This window comes from Cyprinus carpio, chromosome B3 (assembly GCF_018340385.1).
Source record: "Cyprinus carpio isolate SPL01 chromosome B3, ASM1834038v1, whole genome shotgun sequence".
Classification (NCBI taxonomy): domain Eukaryota; kingdom Metazoa; phylum Chordata; class Actinopteri; order Cypriniformes; family Cyprinidae; genus Cyprinus; species Cyprinus carpio.
Window position 1 is genome coordinate 13,090,649 of NC_056599.1, and position 23,501 is coordinate 13,114,149.

General features: G+C 36.3%; 1 pseudogene; it reads right to left on the reverse strand.

The window, feature by feature from the left end:
• Positions 1 to 23,501, reverse strand: part of LOC109093734 — an 82,954-nt pseudogene that overhangs the window by 34,304 nt on the left and 25,149 nt on the right.

The window sequence follows — 23,501 nt, forward strand, 5'->3', positions numbered from 1 at the left end:
ATTATGGTATTTTTATGCTTTGATACAGTAAAAAAAAAAATTAAATAACATACAGCACATTTAATTATTCAGGGATAACATGTTTGTTATTTGAACTACAAAGTTGTGTAAATCCTTTTGGTTTTATGTAATTCCTATGCATGGAATGTTTGCTCCATGTATACTGTGATTTACATTAAAATTCACTGGATTTAACTTTTATTGAACCTGCCAAGATTTTAAAAATTCTAATCTAATCTATGCAAAATAAGATTTCAAAAAGATGCAAAATGGACGGCAGTCAAATAAAGTACAGACCATTTCCTCTAACTGCATTTGAATCTGTCGGTGGACCTCTGCCATCTGGAAAAGCACATCCCCTGCAGAGAAGAGGGACAGACGTCAGTTAAGAGAGAGGACAACAGGAAATGGACTCAAAATCATGTGATTCAAGTGAGAACAAATGCTGAGAGGTTAAAGAGACAGTTAGATTGAGTTAGGGTGGAGTAGGCCAGTAAAGAAAGATAGAAAGAGGGAGAGAGGCAAGATAAATCCCAACGTGCATTACAACCATGCCATCATACACACACACCACAGACGGACAAACATAGGGACAATGACACGGTCAAAGACATTAAACACTGAGACACAGAAATCAACAACAGGGTGAAAGGGTGGAGAACAAAGACAGAAACCCAAAATATAAAGCATGACAAAACAGGGCTTCAAAATTTCAGTGTATTAAAGGAACATTTCACTGCAAAAAATGAAAATTCTTTCCTTTTTATTCACCATATGCTGTTGTTTTTCTGTGGAAAGATATCATGTAACTTCTGAAGGCTTTTACAGGGAGCTTGACAGACATGGTCACTTTGAACTGCACTTTTATAGAAAGGATTCCTTAAAAATTATCTTTTTTTTGCAACCCACATAAATAAAAACAACAGCATATGGGTTTGGAATGCCATGAAGGTCTGTAAATACTGAAAGAATTTACATTTTTGAGTGAACTACTCCTTTAAACAGAACCAAAAAAAAAAAAAAAACTTGCCTAACATGCCTGTAAATTACAAATAGTTTCATTTGTCTGTTGTCAAGTGCTTCTCCTGTAAGGATGACTGTCAGAATGTTGTGAAACTCATTGCAAAAGAGTAAAGAAAACTAAAACAGGAAGAAAAGGACTAAACAAAGAGAGGCCATGCAGCTGGTGGAGGTTGTGTTGTTTTTCATATACCTACATGCTGCTGCGTCTGAATATGCAATGCATTGTGAAGAAAGGAACAGACAGTGAGCAGATCACAGAGGAGACACTGTGAAAAGAACACACAGCAATGGAAGACAACAGCGAGCCGCCCTGACCTCCTCCCATCTCAGCATGGCAACCTAAAGTTAGGCACTACAGAACATCTCCAAGCATGGTGCAAAGCAGATCTCGTGTTTGCGCATGCTTGAACACTTCATACGTGACAATTTAACAGTCAGTCCAGTGAAACACCACACATCGCATCCCCGCACGCTTGTTTACACCACAGACCCGTGATTGAAGAGCTCTCTCTGAAGAGCAGAAGCACTTGGTTCAGAATTACAGTCGGTTGATTACTCTGTGAGAGGCTTCTGGAGAGATCAATGATGACTAGTTTGACCAAAAATGAAAGTTCTGTCGATGTTCATTCATCCTCATCATGTTCTGAACCTATTTATGTTCTATCTTTCATGAAAGAGAAAAGGAGATATTTAGGCGAATGTTCATGCTGCTCTTTTACATACAACAAAGGCAGACAGTGGTCAGTAGCTTTCAAACATCAAAAGAGGAAAAACAGTCAACCAAAATGATGGCCAGGTGACAATGTCTTTGATAGCAGGGTGGTTGATTGCAGATGGAAGGCTAATATTTATGATTTATTTTAAAATTTATCATTTAAAATTGATAGAAATTAAACCTTTAAAATAAATACAGAGTTCTGGTATGAAACTCTAGATGGCGCAGTCCGACAGGTCTAACTCAATCTGACCTAATGACATTATTATCATGGCACAGCTGATTGGTTCTCTCCTGTATTGGTAGCCAATGAGCACGCTGCTCAGCATTCAAATATATGACTAGGGCTTACCGTAGCAGTTGCAGCTTGCTTCAGAAACCCTCCACCTTCCCCAGCTCCACCTGTATAGATCTGCTACTAGGTGATTCATGTATGCTATATGGGGGTTATTTCATGTGTGTTATATTTGCAGCAGCAATATTTCCTACATGCTCACAGCAGCATGTTGTGGATGTATTGACATAGCAAGTCTCAGTACTTGCTCTGCCGCAGCAGCGTAGCAGATCTATTCCGCCAAGACCAAATACATTAACCTTGTCTTGTACATTACCATGCAAATCCTTACAAGAGTTGTCATGACAGGAACAGATTTATATTTTAAATAAGAGCTTAAATTATTTTAAATAAGAATCACAAATTCTTATCGTGGTATTTTTCACAAATAATACAAAAAAAGTTAAAAACGTGATTTAAAAGGAAGCTGTAACCAATTATACACTCATTAATCTCATAAAACCAGGTAATACTAATTTTACATACAGTAAACAGTGAATATGACATGGATGACATGAAAGGCTAATGCCAATCATTTAAAAAAAAAAAAAAAAGCCAAATACTGGCTTTCGACTACTAGAAAGTCCTACATTCCCAGTCTTCAAAAGCCATTTGATAGCTTTATGTGAGGAACAGAACAAAATTCAAGTCATTTACTGAAAATCTTGCTCTCTGTTGTGGCAATGAAGTGAACTTCATTCTAAAATTAATTTAGAATGTGTTTGCACATGCTTGAACACTTCATACGTGACAAAGTTGTTGTATTACCTCAAAAGACTTTGCACTGTTGCAATGACAACTTATATGGAGATTTTTTAAGGCTGTTTTGTTTTTGACAGATTCTTGTTGTGTGGAAAAGAGCAGCGTGAAGATTCTTCAAAATCTCTCATTTTGTAGTCCATGGAAACCATAACAGGTTTTGTAAATGTAAATGGTAAAATGATGAACCATTCCTTTAAGGGTCATACAACTGTTACAGATCACTATCTTGAGTTTCACGCACTAATCTTAATTATGATCTCTATGTGCGTGTTAAAAGTAAAGAAAAACACATATAAAAAAGCTTTGTAGTCTAAAATCATTCAGTCAAGCAGACACAGTTTGAGAAAGATTTACAGAACAGGAACAACAAGGCTCCGAACAGAGGGAACACGGTACTACAGAGACACAGAGACAACTGCACATTTTGTTCTCTCGTTTATTAATTTCCATTCTCAATCCATTCCTCAAATGCAAGAAATTGCAATACAATTCACACACTCCGCTTATCTGAAACATTACAAATCAAAGAAACCTCAATTCACAAGAGTGAAACTGGCTGATATGCAATGCTTTTTATCTGTCCTGGGTAGTAAACATGACACTTTAATGACAAAATAAAAAAATGGATTAAGTTATTCTGACACTTTGATATTCAAAATAATAATCAAAATGACTTCAGTGGCTTGGTTGCAAGTTAATCTAGTGATTGAAACACACCAACATGCAAATCACACAAGTACATGGTGCAGAGTGATGACGTTATGTCATCTCCTGGACAAACAGTGGCCTCTCTCATAAGTCTCACAGCGTGGCACCTAAAGCGATTAAAGAGAATCAGCTGTGCTCAGGCTTACAAACTAAAGAGGTCTTTTGACTTGGTGCTCAGATCAATTACCAAATAAATAAAGTTTTTTTTTATTAGGACAGTTTTATCACCCTGGCATTTTTGAGGCAAATACATAAAAAAAAATCCACAAAAGTTTCACTCATAAATTAAAAAAAATATGCTAATCAAGCAGTGACAATCGTGAATTATGAAAATTTAAAAGGGGTGGTTCACTGTTTGTTTTTGTTTTTTTTTCCTAGGCTTGATTGTGTTTATGGGGTGCAGTCTAATATGTGTTAATGTTTAATTAAAAAAATAAATAAATTCACCTTTATTCCACACCGCTCTGCCCCTTCTTTGAGAAACACGCTGATCATTTCCTGATTTTCTGAAGCCCCTCCCTCAAATATAGGCCATGGGCTCTGATTGGTTAGCTAGGCCAGTGTGTTGTGATTGGCTAAATCCACCTCTAGTGCACATCTAAAGTCCCGTCCCTCACCTCAGCAGCATGTGCTCCGGTTGTATTGTAAACAACGCCGTTGTTAATATCGCTTATTAATTTGAGCCCGATTGAGAAGCAGAGGATATTATTGAAAAGGATCGTGCAGAACCTGTGCAAGCACGGCTTTTAATGCCAGGCCTATGTTTTTTGTTTGTTGTTGTCTCATACTTTTAGATACGCTGTTATTTGTAAATGCTACAGCTTATGTTAGCTTTTATTAATATATGGTATTATCTTGATTAAAGCTTTAATACAGTACACCAACCGCACACGCGTCCATGTTTAATGCTTCTCATAGCTATGTAAAAATAAGTGTATAATTGGAACAGTTAATTGTTCACATTTAAATGTCACTCCCAAAAAATCCTCCTGTGTGCATGTGATAGAGCGGAGCTTCCTTACACAGAAACACAGACACACCCAAACCTTCCTTCCTGATACGTTTCTGGAAAAGCTTCTTCCTCAATCCACCTTTAGATCATTTATTCACTTTGCAAGCAGACCTGAAAGCCTGATTCTGTTTGGCTCGAGTCAAAGGAAACAAGGTCTGAGGCAGTTACCAAATTAAAATAAGTCAGCAAAATATTGTCTATATAAAAATACTGATATCAGACCTTACATATAAGATCTTTGATCTGATATGTAGTCAAAGATGTGCAGCAAGCTTTTACAGCAAATCCACACACCAAAAGCCTTTGAGAAAACGTGCCTCAGTTTTAAAGTTTCTGACAGGAGCTCTTTGTATGCAGGTACTTTAAGCTCTTTATAATGGACTTGTAACATCCGCATTCTCTTTGCTTTGAGCACAGCTGCCTTCCTGACTGACAGACAGCAACAGGCCAGCGAGGAGTCACGGTCACTGCAGAGAGCTCGACACGGAAAGCCGGAAAACACACACACACACACACACACACACACACGGGGCCTGTCACAGCCGTCTCCCTTTCTCCCTCACAATCCGCAACCAGCGAGAACAATGGATAGTGAAGCAGTGAAGCAGGTTTGTTAAAATAATTGAAAAAAATAAATCAAACAGAAATAAAAGGAACTATCATTATTATTAAGACATTTTATAGGGCAGCTTTATCACCCTAAAATTTTTGAGACAAAAAAATAATGATTTTAAATAAGTTGATAATAGTAAAAAAGTATATTAATATTATATAATTAATATTAAGAATGATTATTATTACTGTTATTAAAATATTTTTATTAAGACAGATTTATCACCTTAACAATTTTGAGACAAAGAACATGTTTTAAAATAAATTAATAAAATGTAATATGCATAATATTTATTTAATATGTATTATTAATATTATTAAAGTATTATGAAAACATTTTTATTAGGACAGCTTTATCATCCTGACATTTGAGACACACACACAAAATCAATTTTTATATAAAAAAAATCATCTATATATATACACACACACACACACACACACATATATATATATATATATACACACACACACACATATATATATATATATATATATACACATATATACACATATACATATATATATACATATATACATACACACACATACATATACATACACATATATATATATATATATATATACACACACACACACATACACATATATATATATATATGTATATAATCGACACACACAAATTTGTATTTTTAAGTAAATCAATCATGTTATTAAAATAATACTAAATATCATTAATTTACAATTATTCATATATTGAATAATAATAATAATAATAATAATGATACATTTCTTGAACTTAAGTACTTTTTTATGAAAGTTTTATCACGCTGACATTTTTTTTTGCAAACAAATAAACAAACAAACAAACAAACAAACAAACAAACTCCCAACCTCCAGAAACTCTCTATCCTCTGTCACAACCCGCAACGAGGGGTGAGCAATAGATCCGTGTCAGAGGGCAGATTCTCTTGGGAAAATCTGCGCCTGCGGTCTTGCATGTCTCTACTTGGACAGAAAAAATGTGTGTGCATTTGGATCAAGTCCATCTAGTCAAATATGTCGCCCTGTACTTCATTTCCCAGGCTCACCTCACCGGCTTCATATGCAAACATTTGTCAAAACTGAAGTGCAGGAGTGTCATCACTAACAGAGAGCCGCAGGCAAACCCGACAGGCCGGACCAGTCTGGGAGGAGGAGAGCAGAGTGAAGCAGTGACAACGGTCAAGTGTGGAGCGCCGCAGGGTGTCATGGAAACAGTCGAAATGCTCAGGCTGCCAGCCAAACCCAGATTCTGAAGAACAAAATGGAGGACTCTGTGTATCAGCTTAACATAGATGCGTCAACTCCTTTATCCATTTGTACAGCGAGCTGATTACATCACTCCCTACTGTGCAGCACCTGACAAAACACATGCATCCCATGGTGCACTGGTGCATCCACTACATCAAACAGCACTTAGTTGTGTCCCACTGTATTGTGCGTGCAGTCCTCATTCATACATGCAATGATTTTAATCACTGGAGGTCATCGAGTGGCTGTATTTTTGTTGTTCATAATGCTGGTTGCTCTAATACTACTGCATCACAATGGAAAATCTGAACACAAATCAGATGCATTATTAATTGAAATAAAATGGCATACTATTTTAATGAAGTAAACCGTTTTTTTGCTGTAAAACGTATATTATGCACTGGAAAATATATTTGTATATTTGTTTGCAGCAGTCCATAATTGATTATATCAAGAACAGGACGAACAATTTTTAACTTGTGAATCGAACTCTCACAGAATGGCAACAATTCATGTTTTTATTATTTTTCTGCAAAATCACTCACAATTGGACATTAGCCAATATTTTCTACTTTTTTTTTAAACTGTAAAGTTTTAAATAAAATGTAAACAAAATAATACTATTTCAGTCTTTGATCTTCAACATTTAATGTTAAATTCTGTTATCTGCCATTGTTGTAAATAATTCTAGATACTTCATTATCCCAACGGTTTAGATTTTTAGAATGTGCATTAGCGAGTGCTTTGTTGCTACAATCCGGAGCATGTGTGAATGGCCCGCATCTTGCATTTGCAGAAATGCTGCATATTCAGTGCTGAGTCCATGTTGCTACAATTTGCACACTAAACTGGCAAGCATGCGGAATATATGGTGAAAATGCACCGTAAAGCTACTTATCAGCAAAATCTCATTTATGAATTCAAACACAAAAATCCTATTATTTTCTGCACACAGCTGCAGCTCTTTCATGCAGCAACAGAGTGAAAGCACAACACAGCCTGCTGCTGCTAAGATCACATCAGGAGTGTCCAATCCTGCTCCTGAAGGCCAATCTTCCTGCAGAGTCTAGTAACAAGCCCCAATTAAACACACCTGAACCAGCTAATCAAGGTTTTCAGAATCACCAGAAACTTCCAGGCAGGTGTTTTGGAGGTAAATGTGCAGTAAGGTGCCCTGCAGGAGCAGGACAAGAGATGTGTGAAACCAGCCAACAACAATCAAACCCGCTCTCCTAGAACACCCTCTGTCTATTATAGCAAAGTCTGATTCATCTGAATGAGACCGTCTGTTTGTTTGGATAATTCATTTGAATTAACTAATTTAAAAAAAATTAGATTGACTGAATCACAGTCATCATTACCATTGTTAGCAGAAGACTTATTGTAGTGGAAAAAAAACACATTTAGTTACATAACAATTCTTTTACTATTTTGCCTGCAGTTATACAAGAGTTATTTTGTTTAAATTTATACATTTATGTATTCAAGTTTGGAGCAGTGATCCTAATTAAAAATTAATTTTTTGTACCAGATAAATAGAGCTCTTGTGATTTATCATTTATCATCTGTTTTACTATACTATAGTAAGTTATACTATAGTAAGGAAACATATTCCATGGACCACGGTACACATAACATGGTGATCATTAAAAGATACTTCAAAGAATATTATAATATTAACATGGTACCAAAAACATGGTAATATCATAGCACTTAAAAGTCTGATAAATTTAGTGACTTAGAAGATAAATTGGCTCTTTTCAAAAAGATGCCAACAGAATTGCATGCATGCATGTAAGGAGAGAAAATACAGTTTGAACAATATAAAAATCATTTTGCCTATGGAATATCCCCATAAAACATGGAAACCAAACGTGTTTGGGTGTGTGTGTGTAGTCCAGGTAAGAGAGACAAAATATCCCCACAAGAATAGTAAAACCTTAAATTAGGGTTATGGGATAGAATATAAAGTTTGTACAGTCTAAAAATCATTGTGTCATTGTGTCAATGGAAAGTCCCCATAAAACATGAAAACCCAATGTGTGTGTGCTTGTGTGTGTGTGAAGAAGAGTGGTTTAATGATAGAAATAGCTGGAGATCAGTCATGTCAGGTCAGGGATCCTGTCCTACTGACCCAGTAAAATCTACCATGACTTCTTCACCTCAGCATGTAGGACAGTTTCAGTGCTGTTCAGAGACACAGATCACTGAACTCTCCAATGACAGTTCAGCTGAAGCCAGCAAACTAGGAAGAGAGCAAAAACCCAATCTAAAGGCAGAAGAACAGCCTCTTGCACAGCTTTAGAAAAAAAATACTACAGTGTTTTTCTGTAATCATTAACATACTCTTATATAATACATTTGGATGTATGGAAAATATACTTAATTGCACAAATATGCAAGTAGTACCATGGTAAATCAATAAAATAATCATTCAGTACCATGGCTTGAAAAGAAAGTATATACAATATCATTCCAACCAAAACCGAAATGCACATGGAATTCCTGTGGTTTTTCAAGGGTTTTGTGATTGTGAGCACATCTTTGTGTTCGTGTGTGCAGCTTTGATTCACCATAAGAAGCTTCAGGATTTGAGGATGGGGAAAAGAGGGAAAAGAAAGAGGTGGAGATCAGAGAGTCTGTAATCCTGACAGACAACACAAGTGTGTGAATGTAGCCATTAGAGCTGACAGTGATGCTGCTTACACTCCAAACTGCAATTTTGGCAGATTTGGCAGTGAAGGGCAAGTGTGAGGGATCCTCTCGGCACAGCCTGTGCTCCTCAGCTGACGGGAGATGGAAACGCTATGATAGGGCTAATGTGAGGTACCAAGGCAGAAGAACATACACTTGGTGGAACGAGCCTGAGACATGAGAATATAACTGAAATACACCAGTGAAATCCAGCAGCTTCATCTAACCACACACTCTTTCTCTGAATCAACCTGTTCTTTGCAGAACCTTCTTGTTGTGATGTGTTTGATACAGAGCACTGACTGATCCAGATGACCTCAGATCTGTCTTGACAGGAATACACTAACACAGCACAGTTTAACGGCAAGGGGCTGTGGCATTTTATTGTTTTCTCTCTTAGGTCCACTCAAAACAATTTAGCTTTACTTTAGTTAACATTGTTGAACCTCTGACCCTTGAACAGTCTGTTTCTACATATTGTACTGTATAAAAAGTTACTATCAACACATTTTAAAGATGTAAAATGTTAAATGTTTTCAAAGAAGTTTATGTTCTTCAACACTGCATTTATATGATAAAAATACAGAAGAAAACTGTAATATTCTGAAATATTATTGCAATTTAAAATAACTGTTTTCTATATTGTTCTACTTTAAAATGTAATTTATTCCTCTGATGCAAAGCTGAATTTTCAGCAGCCATTACTCGGTCACATGATCCTTCAGAAATCATTGTAATATGCTGATATATTATCAATGTTGAAAACCGTTGTGCTGCTTAATATTGCAGTATTTGCAACCCGAGAAACTTTTTTTTCAGGATTCTTTGGTAAATAAAAAGAACAGCATTTATTTAAAATAGAAATCTTTTGTAGAAGTATACAGTACTGTTCAAAAGTTCAGAGTCAGTTATTTTTTTCTGTCTTTTTTGAAAGAGATTAATACTTATTAAACTAAGATGTGTTAAATTGATAAAAAGTGATAGTAAAGACTTTTATTGTTAGAAAAGATTTCTATTTTAAATAGGCCTAAACGCTGTTCTTTTTAACTTTTCATTCATTGAGGAATCCTGAAAAGGTATTGTAGGTTCTATTTACAACACTGATAATAAATTTGCATTTATAAAACAGATAGTTCTGGTCCTTGATTCTGATTGGTTGAGCCGTGTTCGAAGCTGTTGTAAATTACACTATAAACATACACCTTTGTTTACTTTTGTGTGTTGCTCGGCAACCACTTTGTTGGAACCATACCCATTTCTGAGGAACTACATTGTTTGAGGGAAGAATATTAGAATGAATTCTGAAGGATCAAAAATAAAATCTAAGTATATAAATTAAATCACTTTTACCACCGATGACTACACTGACCTCTTATTTGCTAAAAAGTAAGAAAAACCTTCTGTCTTCCATGAAAGATCAGGATAGGCTAAAAAAAACAAAACAAACTAAAGCAAGCACAAAAAAGAAAGGAGATATTATAATAACAGCAATTGAGAGGAAGCCATCTCTGTAATAAAGCACTGCAGGATGAAAAGCAGAAAGCCTCTAATTTCATGGGGCTACAGAAGCTTATTAACTAGTCCAGCTCGGAGCTCTATGAAAGCCATGCCAGACGCAACATATACACAGCGTGGATCAAGACACTCGGCACATATATGCCAAGACAGCATATCAAGGGCAAGGTGAGGGAGTGCATGTGGGCCCTCGTTCTCCCAGCATGCAGTGCAGCTCTCAGAAATAGGGCAGGAGAAAGCAGGGCTCCTGGGACCAAGGCACAGGGCTAATAAAAGAGCTCCACTGCTCTCATTCCACAGGCCCAGGTGAGTGAGTGAGTGAGTGAGTGAGTGAGTGAGTGAGTGAGTGAGTGAGTGAGTGAGTGAGAGAGCGAGAGCGAGAGAGAGAGAGAGAGAGAGAGAGAGAGAGAGAGAGAGGCTGTCAGAGGACTCTGTCTATGTTCCAATAAAACAAGTGACTGAGCAAAGCACTTTCCCTCCTAAATAAACAACAACCCTCCTAGGCTTGCTAGCATTTACTAGTGCCATTAGCCTGCTTCCTCTTTGATATATGTGAAACATTAAAAATATAAATTACAAATAATTACAAATGCTTAATCACTTTGCAGTGCTTCAATCTTATAAATAAAGGTTTCAAATAATTTTTTTTTTTTGCACCGGTGCCCCCGAAGAACCATTTTGGTTCCACAAAGAACCTTTCAGTGAACAGTTCTTAAAAGAACCATTTTTATTAGTGTGAAGAAAATTTTAAAAATCTAAAAACAACTTTGTGGAATGAAAAAGTTCCAAGGATGTTCTTCATGTAACCACTGATGCCAGTAAAGAAGTGTATTGACCACTGATATTACAATTAATGGGAAACATTGGAACACCCAATATGTTGGCTCTTGCCTTCTAAATAGAAGAGTCTATCGCTTATGGACCCTTTTCACATTTCCGGGGTTCTCAGAATCAGAAGTCATTGTAGGGTAAACTTTATGTATTGGTGAATGAAAGCTATTATGCAAATAATTGTATTATATATAAAAAAACAACAAAAAACAAAAAAACAAAAAAAAAACAAACATAAACCATTTCTAGAACTGCTCTGAGAGTCACTTCATTTGCATTTTACAGTTTCTTTTTAGAAAAACTCTGGTCACATCATATACAAACAGAAACCTAAAGACTTCACAGCAACCCGCCAAAATAAAAGTTTGGTTTAACTTTAAGAAAATGTAACAGAAATATTATTAATGTAATGATAGTACTACTACTACTACTACTTCTACTACTATTATTACTACTGAAATTATTGTTAAAACATTATTTTCAAAAGAATATTTACCAAAAAAAAAAAAAGATATTTTACCAGAATTTATTTAGCAGAAAAATTTAAATACACAACAGTATTTCTGGACAAAAAATAAATAAATAAAACAATAATAAATTATTTGTTAATAAAATTAATTAGAGATGATTTTGATTATTAATATTTAATTAAACCATTACAATGAAATCCAGAAATATTAAAGGAAAATGGAATTTAGCAAAAATAAAACTGAATTTGAGAAAAAAACATTTCATAGGACCTTAAAATTTCATTTTTGTTAAACTTTTAATAAATTGCTGTTTAACATTGTACATTTCATGATTTAAATTAATTATAAATATAATTTAATTGAACCATTAAAACTAGAATTTTTATTTTTATATATTCTCCTGATTTAAATACGTTACAGAAATGTATGTCATGTATCCCTATTCAATTAGACTGAAAATACTGTAGCTACCTGAGATTGTTCCCAAGATTTACAGTACTTGACTTGAAAGGGACTTTGGTGGTGGATGCCAAGGTTTTCTAATCTCACAGATGCTAGCCTTAGCAACTACTATAAAATGCGTTCTCAGTCTTCTCAAATTAATCATAGGCAGCGTTCGTGGATCTCTGGGGAGCAAAAAGTGTCACTGAGTTCTTTCTGCATCAATATCTCTGAACTAATTCTCAGGCCACTCGAACTAAACCACTGGAGGAAATGCTTTAGACCTGACAGGAAATTAAAATGGCATATCATCACATCATTTGCCACTCAGAGGGGCGTAAATGCTGATGAGTCCTAATTATGTAACAGTTTTGCCCATTATAGGAATGGGCGCAGAAGCGATCTGAAAAATACATCTCAGCAGCCCCTTTTCACATTTAAATGTTTAAACTCCCTCTGAGGCAAGTTCACTCGGCCAGCCATTTTGACACAGCTATTTACTATCTAGTCTATATCATACTTCAAATCATTGATGAAAATGGTATAATAAATGTAGCTTATTTAACTGAAATTATGGCTAAAACCTTTGACAGCAATAAAGCAGTGCCTTTATTACGGCTCTTTTAAATGAAAGGAGGGACTTTCATTCTGTCTCTGGTACTTTACGGTTTTAAATATCTAGTTGCCATAGAAACACTCATATGAGAAACCATTCAAAAGCTCAAAAATGAAACTTTCCACAAATGTCAGTCGCTCTACATAAAAGTTCCATTTTAAAAAGTTTGCACAGCATTGTTAAAGGCTATTCTTCTTCTCTTAGTCATGTCTTCTCTCCTGAGGAAGTTTCTTTATGTCAGGCACAAAAGTCAGGTTGAGTTTACATTAGCTCATGAATATTAATTAAGGCATCTGACATTCTGATTGGCTTAAAAGTTTGTTGGTAATTGTTTTATGCATCTAACTACATCTGATTGCTTCAACGCCAGTTTGAGATGTCTAAGGCTTACTAATATAAGTCATGTTTGGTTTTTAATTGATACTAAATTATTAAATACTAAGATTTAGTGTTAAATTATTCCACTGCTTTTCAGCAGTTCATGCAAATGTACTCTTTTCTACTGAAAATAGGGAAGGATCCAGAGTTTGTCCTCAGGCGTACAGCTGGAAGGTTTATGCAAGTAAATATTAAGAGACGTATAACAGTGGTGTTTTCAGTATGGACGACATCAAGCTGTTGTAGCATGCTGTGATGTGACGCATCATCAGGCTCTTGTGTAGACATGGTGCATGGCAGAACGTAATACAAATTTGATTAAACCAGTCAGTTATAATTTATCTGGAAACTGAAACTGAATATTTAAAAAGAATAGACAAACAATAATTATGTCATTTATCACATCAAACGGAAGCCTAACATCAAAACAACATCTCGATCTGAATAAAATAGCGCACACACTTTCAGCACACTTTGTTCTTATGGTAACTGTTTCACTAGCAACTTTACTACAGCAGAGAAGGGTACTGCTTGATTTGCGGTATTTTAGACTTTATTTTCCTCTTTGCTAACTTATTGAAGAAGCAACAGTACAGTCCACGATAAACATCCATAATAAAATCCAATAAGACACATATTAAACTCATTTCTGGGAACATTCTGGGTCAAATAAAAGTGTAGCTCTGTCAACAACATTTGTGCAATAAAATGTCAGATCACCAGAGAAAATAATTTTAACTCATCCCTCCGTTTTTACATGAAGTACACACAGGAAGTACACAGGTCTAGACACTACACATTAAAATACACCACTGTACTGTACTTTACTGAATAATTTAAGTAAATGTTGTAACAAAAAGTACACACTTTTTCATGCAAATTCGCCAAATTATTTTCTGTGGCAATCAGCACGGTGCCATAAATGCAGTTTTCAATATATAGCTCACCCAGAAATGAAACCTGGTGAAACCTCAGTCCTTTCCAGATGTAGATGAGTTTGTTGGAACAGATTTGGAGGAATTTTGCATTACATCACTTGCTCACCAATGGACCCTCTGCAGTGAATGGGTGCCGTCAGAATGAGAGTCCAAACAAATAAAAGCTATTAAAAACATCACAATGATCCACAAGTAATCCACACGATAACAGTCCATTAATTAACACCTTTTTAAGTGAAAAGTTGCATATTTAAAAGAAACAAATCCATCAAGACGTTTTAACTTTAAACCGTCTTTAAATTCTGACAAAAATACATTCATATTCATAATAACATTTCATCCACTGAAAAAGTTGTCCTCTCACATCAGAATCCACTCACATATTTGTTTAATACTATTTTAGCCTGCTCTTGCTTGATGGTGCCTGATCTGTGCACATTTTTCCTCTTGATTCATACAAGACTTTTATCACTATATAAAAAAGCAATAATTAGAGGACTTAATAGACACAACTGAAGATAAAAACATCTTACTGATAGATTTGTTTCTTACAAACATGCAGCTTTTCACTTTAAAAGATGTTTATTGATGAACTGGGTTCATGTGGATTACTTGTGGATTATTGTGATGTTTTTATCAGCTGTTTGGACTCTCATTCTGACGGCACCCATTCACTGCAGAGGATCCATTAGTGATGAAGTGATATGATACATTTCTCCAAATCTGTTCCCATGAAGATACAAACTCATCTACATCTTGCACAGCCTAAGGGTGAGTAAATTGTCAGGTTTTGGCAAACTATGTATTGTTCTCAATACCAGAACATTCCTTTAAATGTGACGAAACACCAAAACAGTGGTGAGAAAATGCAACGTAACCTCGGTAAGCGTACGCCTTGTTGTGATGTGTCGTCTACGTGCAGTCCAACCACTGTCTGCATGTGTAAGGGTGAGAGAGCATGCCACAGTGATGTAATGAAGGCAGTAAACCACAGAGAAAGAGATGTGGTGGTGGGAGGATATGAGTGGGGTTGGTGACAGGGGCATCATTACCAGTGAGCGTGGGAGTTTATGCGAGAGGGGGAGGGATAGTGTGTGTGTGTACGCACTCCCTCATGCCTCACTTTCAGATGAGAATGAGCGTTCTCCACTGCAAGCGCTTTTCGCATCCAAGGACACCATATACGAAGGCACGATATTTGCCCAGACTATGAGTGCGTGACCATGTTTATGCAAGTGTGTGTGTGTATGTGAGAGAATGTGTGGCGTTTAATGCAAGAAATATCAGAAAAACAGCAAGGAATGAAGTGAGAGAGAGAAAAGCAGGAGCGCGTGTAGGCGGAAACCATTTACAGTCTGTCTCAAAGCGAACCCCCATGGCTCTCTTACCGAGAAAGGCAGACACACAGGACTGCAAATTGCCCACAAGAATTTAGTGTTCCACCTCATGGCGCGGGACATCTCCTATCCAAAACAGAGATGAAGCTGTTTGTCACTAAATGACATGTCTTGCATTTCAGCTCAGCGTTCGGCAGGGTAAAGGAACCCCGTCATTATCTCCGGGGGTCGGTGGTCACAGCAGTGCTGTAGTGTATCTGCGCCCGTAATGGCCAGTTTATCATTTCATAAAGTATGACGTGACACTCTGATATGTGTGTTTGAGTTAGGCCTGTTCTCACGAGCAGGTGGAGTCCTGTTGTTGACACGGGAGAGAATATAACCTTGGGCGATTCCTCTGGGAGAGACTCGACAGGAAACCTCAAATGAGGCTTGGATGTGGGCCACAAGGCAAAAAAAAAAAAAAAAAAAAAAAAAAGATTAGTTCACACTCTTATTTCTAATTCGATGAGCTGCGTTTGAAGCCGCCGACAATGCTGATACACGCACACCTGTGACATTTGACCAGCAGAGGAACTAAATGTCACAGATTGACCTACTGGCTCAACATAAAGAATATAAAGATCAATGGTTTGCATTAGGGATGTCAAAATAAGTAGTGGTTTAGCACCAATTTGATGCTAAATGAAAAAATAAATAAATTAATAAATTAATTAATAAAAAAAGAAAAATTCAAAAAGAAATGATACCAGTGTTCCTGCAGTTTTGGTAATAAAATGTATCATCTCAATGATGACTTGTTGTTTGTGGCTGGATAATTTTAGTTAATATTAACAAATTTGTGCACAAAGTTAGGCTTAAAGAAAAAAAAAAAAGGAAAAAAAAAAAAAACTAATTTACAGCTCAGTTTAATTAAAGACCAGTTTCTCAGTCAATCTCTGACACCATCAATACCGTATTATTAGTTTTATATCTAATAACCATGCTAAAGACTAAGCCAATTAATTATTTTTATATTACATGTATTTTATTTAATTTACTAACATTTTATTTTTCTATTTCTCAGTGGTTTACTTGAATACTTGATACTACCATTTACTGCACTTGAATAATTACTTGATAACTTAAAAGACTTAAAATAAATAGTTGAAGGCTAATTTAAGGCCATTATTTTAATTAAACATGTTAATGTTTAAATTACTGTTACATTTTTAAATTTAACTTTTTAGTAACTTAAACTTTTATGAACTTAAATGTAATTAATTATATATATTTTTTGCTGTGGTATAATAAATTGTTGTAGATAATTGTGAATTTTCACTAGTATTCAGCCCCATTTTAAAATTTTCAAGCTAGTGTTATTTTAGTATTTGCTATTACTAGCATTTTTTTTTTCAGTTTATTTTACTTAAAGTTTTAGTAATTGTTTGTATTTTTAAATTTTGTTGTTTATATAAATAATATTAGTTCTTTAACTTAAACTTATATTTTAGTTAGTTGCCAAGGCAACATTTCTCATTTTTAAATTCTTTAATCTTACATTTATATTGCTTTATTTCAATCAACAAAAACTATTCTTAATTAAAATTATGATTTACCCCATGATTTACTCACCCTCAAGGCATCCTACAGTAGGTCTATGAGACTTTCTTCTTTCAGACGAATACAATCAGAGTTATATTTAAAAATGTCCTGGCTCTTCCAAGCTTTATAATAGCAGTGTATGGGTGCTATTTTTCAATAGTCAAAAAGAAGTCCAATAAAGCGCATCCATCCATAATAAAAAGTGCCTCACACGGCTTTGGGGGTAGAATAAGGCTACGTTCACACTGCAGGCTGAAACGACCCAATTCCAATTTTTTTGCCCCTATGCGACCTGTATCTGATCTTTTCATGACAGTCTGAACGACACAGATCCGATCTTTTCAAATGTGACCCAGGCCACTTGGGTATGTGGTCCTGAATCCGATACGTATCCGATCTTTTGAAATGCGACCTCTGTCTGAATGGCCAGGCCACATGTATCCGACCCGTACGTCATTGATATGCTACAAACATCATAATTCTGCATTGAAGTAGGCGGGAACGAGAAGATAAACAACAACCATGGCGGACGACGCTGCTGAGACCAGTCAATGGAAGGGAAGCGAGGTCACAGATTTAATTAATATTTGGCGTGGTGACAGCTCTATTCAGGCCAAACTCGAGGGCTCTTATCGGAACCGGGCGGTTAACGAAAACATTTCCAGCGAAATGGCAGAGCGTGGTTACAGACGATCCTGGCTCCGTTGGGAAAATAACTTTAATATTGCAAAAAGAGCTCCGCTGTTGACTACACTGTTGTTGACATCCATGTTTAACGTTAACTACTTCCACAAACAACGAGTGATGTCGTTGACCGTTGAGTACTCTTCTGCGCATGCGGGTCACTTCTGGGTCATTTCACGTTCACACAGGAGATCACAAAAGGTTGCATTTAATTGGAAATGTGAACGGCCTTGCAAAAAAATCTAATTTTTTCAAAAAATCGTTTAAGACCATCAATCCCTAAACTCCCAACACACCCTAAAGGCCTCCTGTAGTGAATTGATGCATTTTTTAGTTCACCCAGAAATGAAACTCATTTCAAAAAGTATTTTTGTAGCTTCATAAAATTATGACTGAACCACTGATGTCACATGGACTATTTTACCGATGTCCTTGCTACGTTTCTGGACCTGGGAACATTGCAGTAGCATTGTTGTCTATGGAGGGTCAGAGAGCTCTCAGATTTCATCAAAAATATCTTAATTTGTGTTCTGAAGAGGAACAAAGTTCTTCCGGGTTTGGAGCAACATTTTAATTTTTGGGTGAACTAACCCTTTAACATTTTATAAACGGTAATCTCTCGCTTTTGCTAATTGTCGTTACGTGTTCACAATAGAATACGATTCCAGCGGATGATGTTAACAATAAAAACATTAAGCTCTAGAGCATGACATTACATCCTGTTGCAGGGTCCAAAGTCATTTTGGTGCTGGAAGCCTTGTGTATACATAGCTTAACATTGCTCCTGGATATAACCTTCCTGCAGAGTTCAGCTGCTACTCTAATCACACACCTGAAACAGCTAATCAAGGTTTTTGGGTTCACTAGAAAATTATAGTCAGGTGTGTTAGCAGACAGAGCGCCACTACTGTAGATCTTCAGGATTGAGCTCTCCTGCTCTAATGCATAATGTAGGCGCTTTTTTTCTTGAGTAATGAATGCATGCATGCACACACTCACATCACTTAATCAAAGCAGAATGACTCATTGTGACACTGCTGACGAACAATGGCACAGGTTCTCACAAACCACACCTACCCATTATCTACATATAACTGCATTTGAAAATGACAGTGCAAAACAGCCAGTCAGTCATCTACGGTTTTAATTCTGTAACACACACACACACAACATCTTAACTTATCTTGCATTAAAACAATGAATGTTTGGATTTAAGTTAAAAGAGTAGTTCACCCAAAAATGAAAGTTTTGTCATCATTTCCTCACCCTCAAGTTATTACAAACAAAAGATAATATTGTGAAGAATGCTGGTTACCAAACAGTTGACGGTAGCCATTGACTTCCATAGTATGAAAAAAAAATACTATTCAAATCAATGGCTACCATTAACTCTTTGGTTACCAGCATTCTTAAAATATCTTCTTTTGTGTTCAGCAGAAGAAAGAAACTCATACAGGCTTGGAACAACATGAGGGTGAGTAAATGATATAGCCTTTTTGAATTTACCATGGCAGCTGCAGTTTCAGCCAAAGCTTCTACAATCAAACTGTGCTAACTTGATTCCAGCTGCTGTTGTCAAGTAAAAATAAATAAATAAATAAAAATCTCCCATATGAATGTGATCCCATATTAATTTATTAGTATTTTACAGGAACAGTAGTAATAATTTGTGGTATCTTTGCAGTAACTATGGTTACCATGGAAACTTTTTAGCAAGTGTTGGTATTAATCATCACCGGTGTCATCAAATATGAAATTTAAACTAAAAGATAAAAGGTATAAATTCAATATTGTAAGAAAAAATATTATTCTTTTTACACAAATCTTGTATATTATATGTTATTTTGCTGAAAATGTATGGTTACCATAGCACATTCTTGTATAGGAGTGTCTTTCACACATCATAGATGATTTGTTGTGTGTATATGAAGTGTAACTCGAGAGGGCCGCATTGTGTTGTATGTCCAGGGGGTCTGTGACTGAGGCTGAGACTCTCTCTGTGATTCACTCTCAGTCGGAGTGAGACAGTGGGATTCAATTGCTGATACCTTTTGCAAGTTCAAATGAGAGGTGAACCGCACTGACGATTGCGTTATACATGAGGGGGAGTTTACTCCGCCTCGGTCCAGGAAACTCCCTGTGGAAATGAAATAACGTAGATGTGCCTTTCATGTCCTAAGCAAAAGCTCTAGCGTATGCGACACTCCTGACCCAGTGTGATAGATATGAGCCAATTAAATTCACCGCATACACTGCATTCCCATTTCAAACAGCTTTTGTACCACAAAAAGGACAGCTTATGCAGACATTTTGTAATGTGGCATAATTAAATGCATAGTTCACCCAAACATGAAAGTTCTGTTTCATTTAATCACCCTGATTTGGTTTCAAACAAGACTTTTGATCATCTAAACACAAATGAAAATATTTTTTAATGAAACCTGAGAGATTTCTGTCCTTTCAAACAGCTTGATTCATATGGATTTCTTTTTACAATCTTTATGAAGTTTTGGTGTAATAGGATTTCAACAGAGGTACAGAAGTCTCATTTAAAATTTCTTAATTTTTGTTTCAAAAATGAATGAAAGTCTTATAAGTTTAGAATGACATGATGACATCATGACAGATGTTATAATTGAGTAACGTAAACTTCCAATGCAATACTGTGTTTGTTTTTGCACAGCCAATTAAAACCGTTCCACACAAAGTCAAAGCGGAATCATACATGCAGCTTCTTTGTTTAACACAGTAGTGGTGTTTTGTTCCTGAATGAATCAGTGTGTTTAAACAAATCGATTGACTGTATAATTGAATGGCTCACTCATAAATACAATCAATTGTTTAGATTCTGAATGAATCAGTATGTTTGAATAAATCGGTTGAGCGAATGATTCAATGTCTCATTCATATAAACTGTGGCTGCATAATATAGTGATGTAAATCTGTGTGAAAAGAGTATGTATTTAGCAGTATTCCGAAAACAGTTTGCAAAAAGTAGATTTGGCTATATTCTGATGTGTCTTTCTGATCAACACTTTACTATCCCAATTGGTTGAGTGAATAATGCAATGGCTCATTCATTAAGACACTCGCTGCATCTAAATATGTCTACTTCCCTAATATATAGCTTTCAACAGTATTACAAACGAGTAGTATGTCCGAATACATTTAGAAAAACAGGAGTATCTGGAAAAGTATGCAGAGGACCAACAACTTCTGTTGAGATCTTGAGGTGTGCATTCATTGGACACTTTACCATCCCATGAGGCCATGTCACGTAATCAATGCAACTGATACATGCATGCTAATATGGTGGATGTAATACGTCTGGACATCATTCATACTACAGACATACATACTATATAGAACATTCTTACAATGGTCGCCAAGTTTGTTCCTTATGAAATATGGTGCCTACTTAGTAAGCAATTTTGGATGCAGCAACTCATTGCAACTCAACTCATTATTTAGCTCCTAAATGGATCAATGATTTGAACAAATCAGTTGATTGAATGATTCAATGACTCCTATATCAATACTCAATAACTACTAATATACCGTCTGTGTTAGTAGACTGACAGTCTGCCTGAAAATCCCCAAATATCTCAAACAAAAGTCAACTAGGGTCTAAATTCACTTAGGGCTCCTGACAGTGAGGTAGAAGATGATTCAGGCCATGCCCAAAAGGACTTGAAAATTCAATAGACGATGGATATCGTATCACGAATACAAAGTAGATTTTGCTGCCGTACCTCTAGCCAATCTCCATAAGCAACAAGCATCTTGAGGGTCACGCATACACCCACTCTCACATCCTTGGCAGAACAAAGAACCGACCAACAATTCTGACAGCCTCCCATAGCAGAAAGTGAAATGCTATTTCAAGATGTTATAGCCCTCGAACTAGAACTGCTTTTTAAACTGATCATAAATGATGCATCGGTGAGTTTCCCTGCAGCACGGCAGATGAATTCCCATCCACTGCTGTCAGCCCTTTGACTTCACTTTCCATGCAAACTGGAGAAACTGAGCAAGTAAAACAAGGAATAATTCAAGCCAGTACATAAACTACATCTGAAATGCTTCCGATTTAAAAAGGTTCAATATAAAAAAACTTTTCAGCTACAAATTCTGACAGTCGGGCCTAATGAAAGCAGCATCGGCACTTTGCTGAGCATGTGGTTCCATTAGTGCGTGTTTTATGGTGTCATGTCGGATCAAGCCACACAGTTTGCCTGCTCCCTTGAAGCTAAAACAGCATGGTGAGACTCACCCAAGTCTTTAGATCCTTGGCTTTCACTGGCCAGCTCTCCCATTCTCACCAGAGCATCAAAATAGCCCTTCGCTGCAAACGTCACACCTGCAAGAAGATAGAGGCAAGTAGAAAAATATGTCACAAACATTCTCATCTCTCATTACAGCAGTATATTCGATGATCAAAGCGGGCATGACAAGGATGGGACGGTTCTCAGCTGTGCAAGTTGGTGTCAGTCCAGCTGGGTAATGAGCGGCAAAAAAAAGCTATAGAAGTGGATGAGTCTGTCCCACAACAGGAAACACAATCAGTTGTACAGGAAACACATTAAGAATGAGTAAAGATAGCCCTCCTGTGACTATGGAAATTTGGCCCTTTTTTCTTTACCAGACCAGCCCAGCTGTCTCCCTCTCACACACACCGTTTCCCAATCCCATGCCTCATTACGGTTTTAAAATGTCAACTTCGGAGAAAAATAATAAGCAGAATATCATTATCTCCAAAACTCTCCCTAGATTCCCACATGTGTGAGGAAGCAAGAGAGAATGTGTACGATTTTCCTACTAAGAAGTGGTCTAGCCTTGGCTGTTTTGGTGTTGGTCTTACTGGTGGGCTAGTAATGCTAGGCTATTCACTAGTAAAACCCAACTGTTACAATGACCTTTTCTGAGACTTCATGAGCTACAGTCTTGCTACTTATGGCTCAAGCAAGTATCAAGCAGTCTTATTAAGACACCAGGGACATTACACTCAGGCTGAAGTAACAGACAAAAGATATTTACTGTATATGCGGTGCTCTGCAAATGTTTGGAAATGCTTTAGGCAATGTGGGGGTTTGGACAATATGAACATAAATCCTTATCATTTTGTGATGAATCTGCATTTATAAGGGACAACACAAAATATGAAAATGTCTGAAGTAATAAACATAGAAAAACAGACAAAATCTTCAAACCTGAGACAAGTTTACTCTAGCAACCAATCAACCAACCAACCTACCTACCTACCTCTGCTTTTTTTGAAGAACAAAGTTTGAAGAACAGTATTTATTTGAAATGTAAATTTTTGAACATTATAAATGCCATTTTTAATCAATTAATGCGTATTTGCACAATAAAGGTTTTAATTTTTAAAAAAGAAAAATAACATCTTTGTACTTAGGGTTGGGCCAATAGACGATGCCATCGTCCATCACCTATGGCTGATAGACATCACGATGTTGCGCCAGCATCATGATGCCAAACCCCCCCCCCCCCCCGCCCTTTTTTGAATGCACAATCGTTTTTTAGTTTCACTATCACTTTCGAGGTTTGCGATCGCACGTACTCTATTTATACT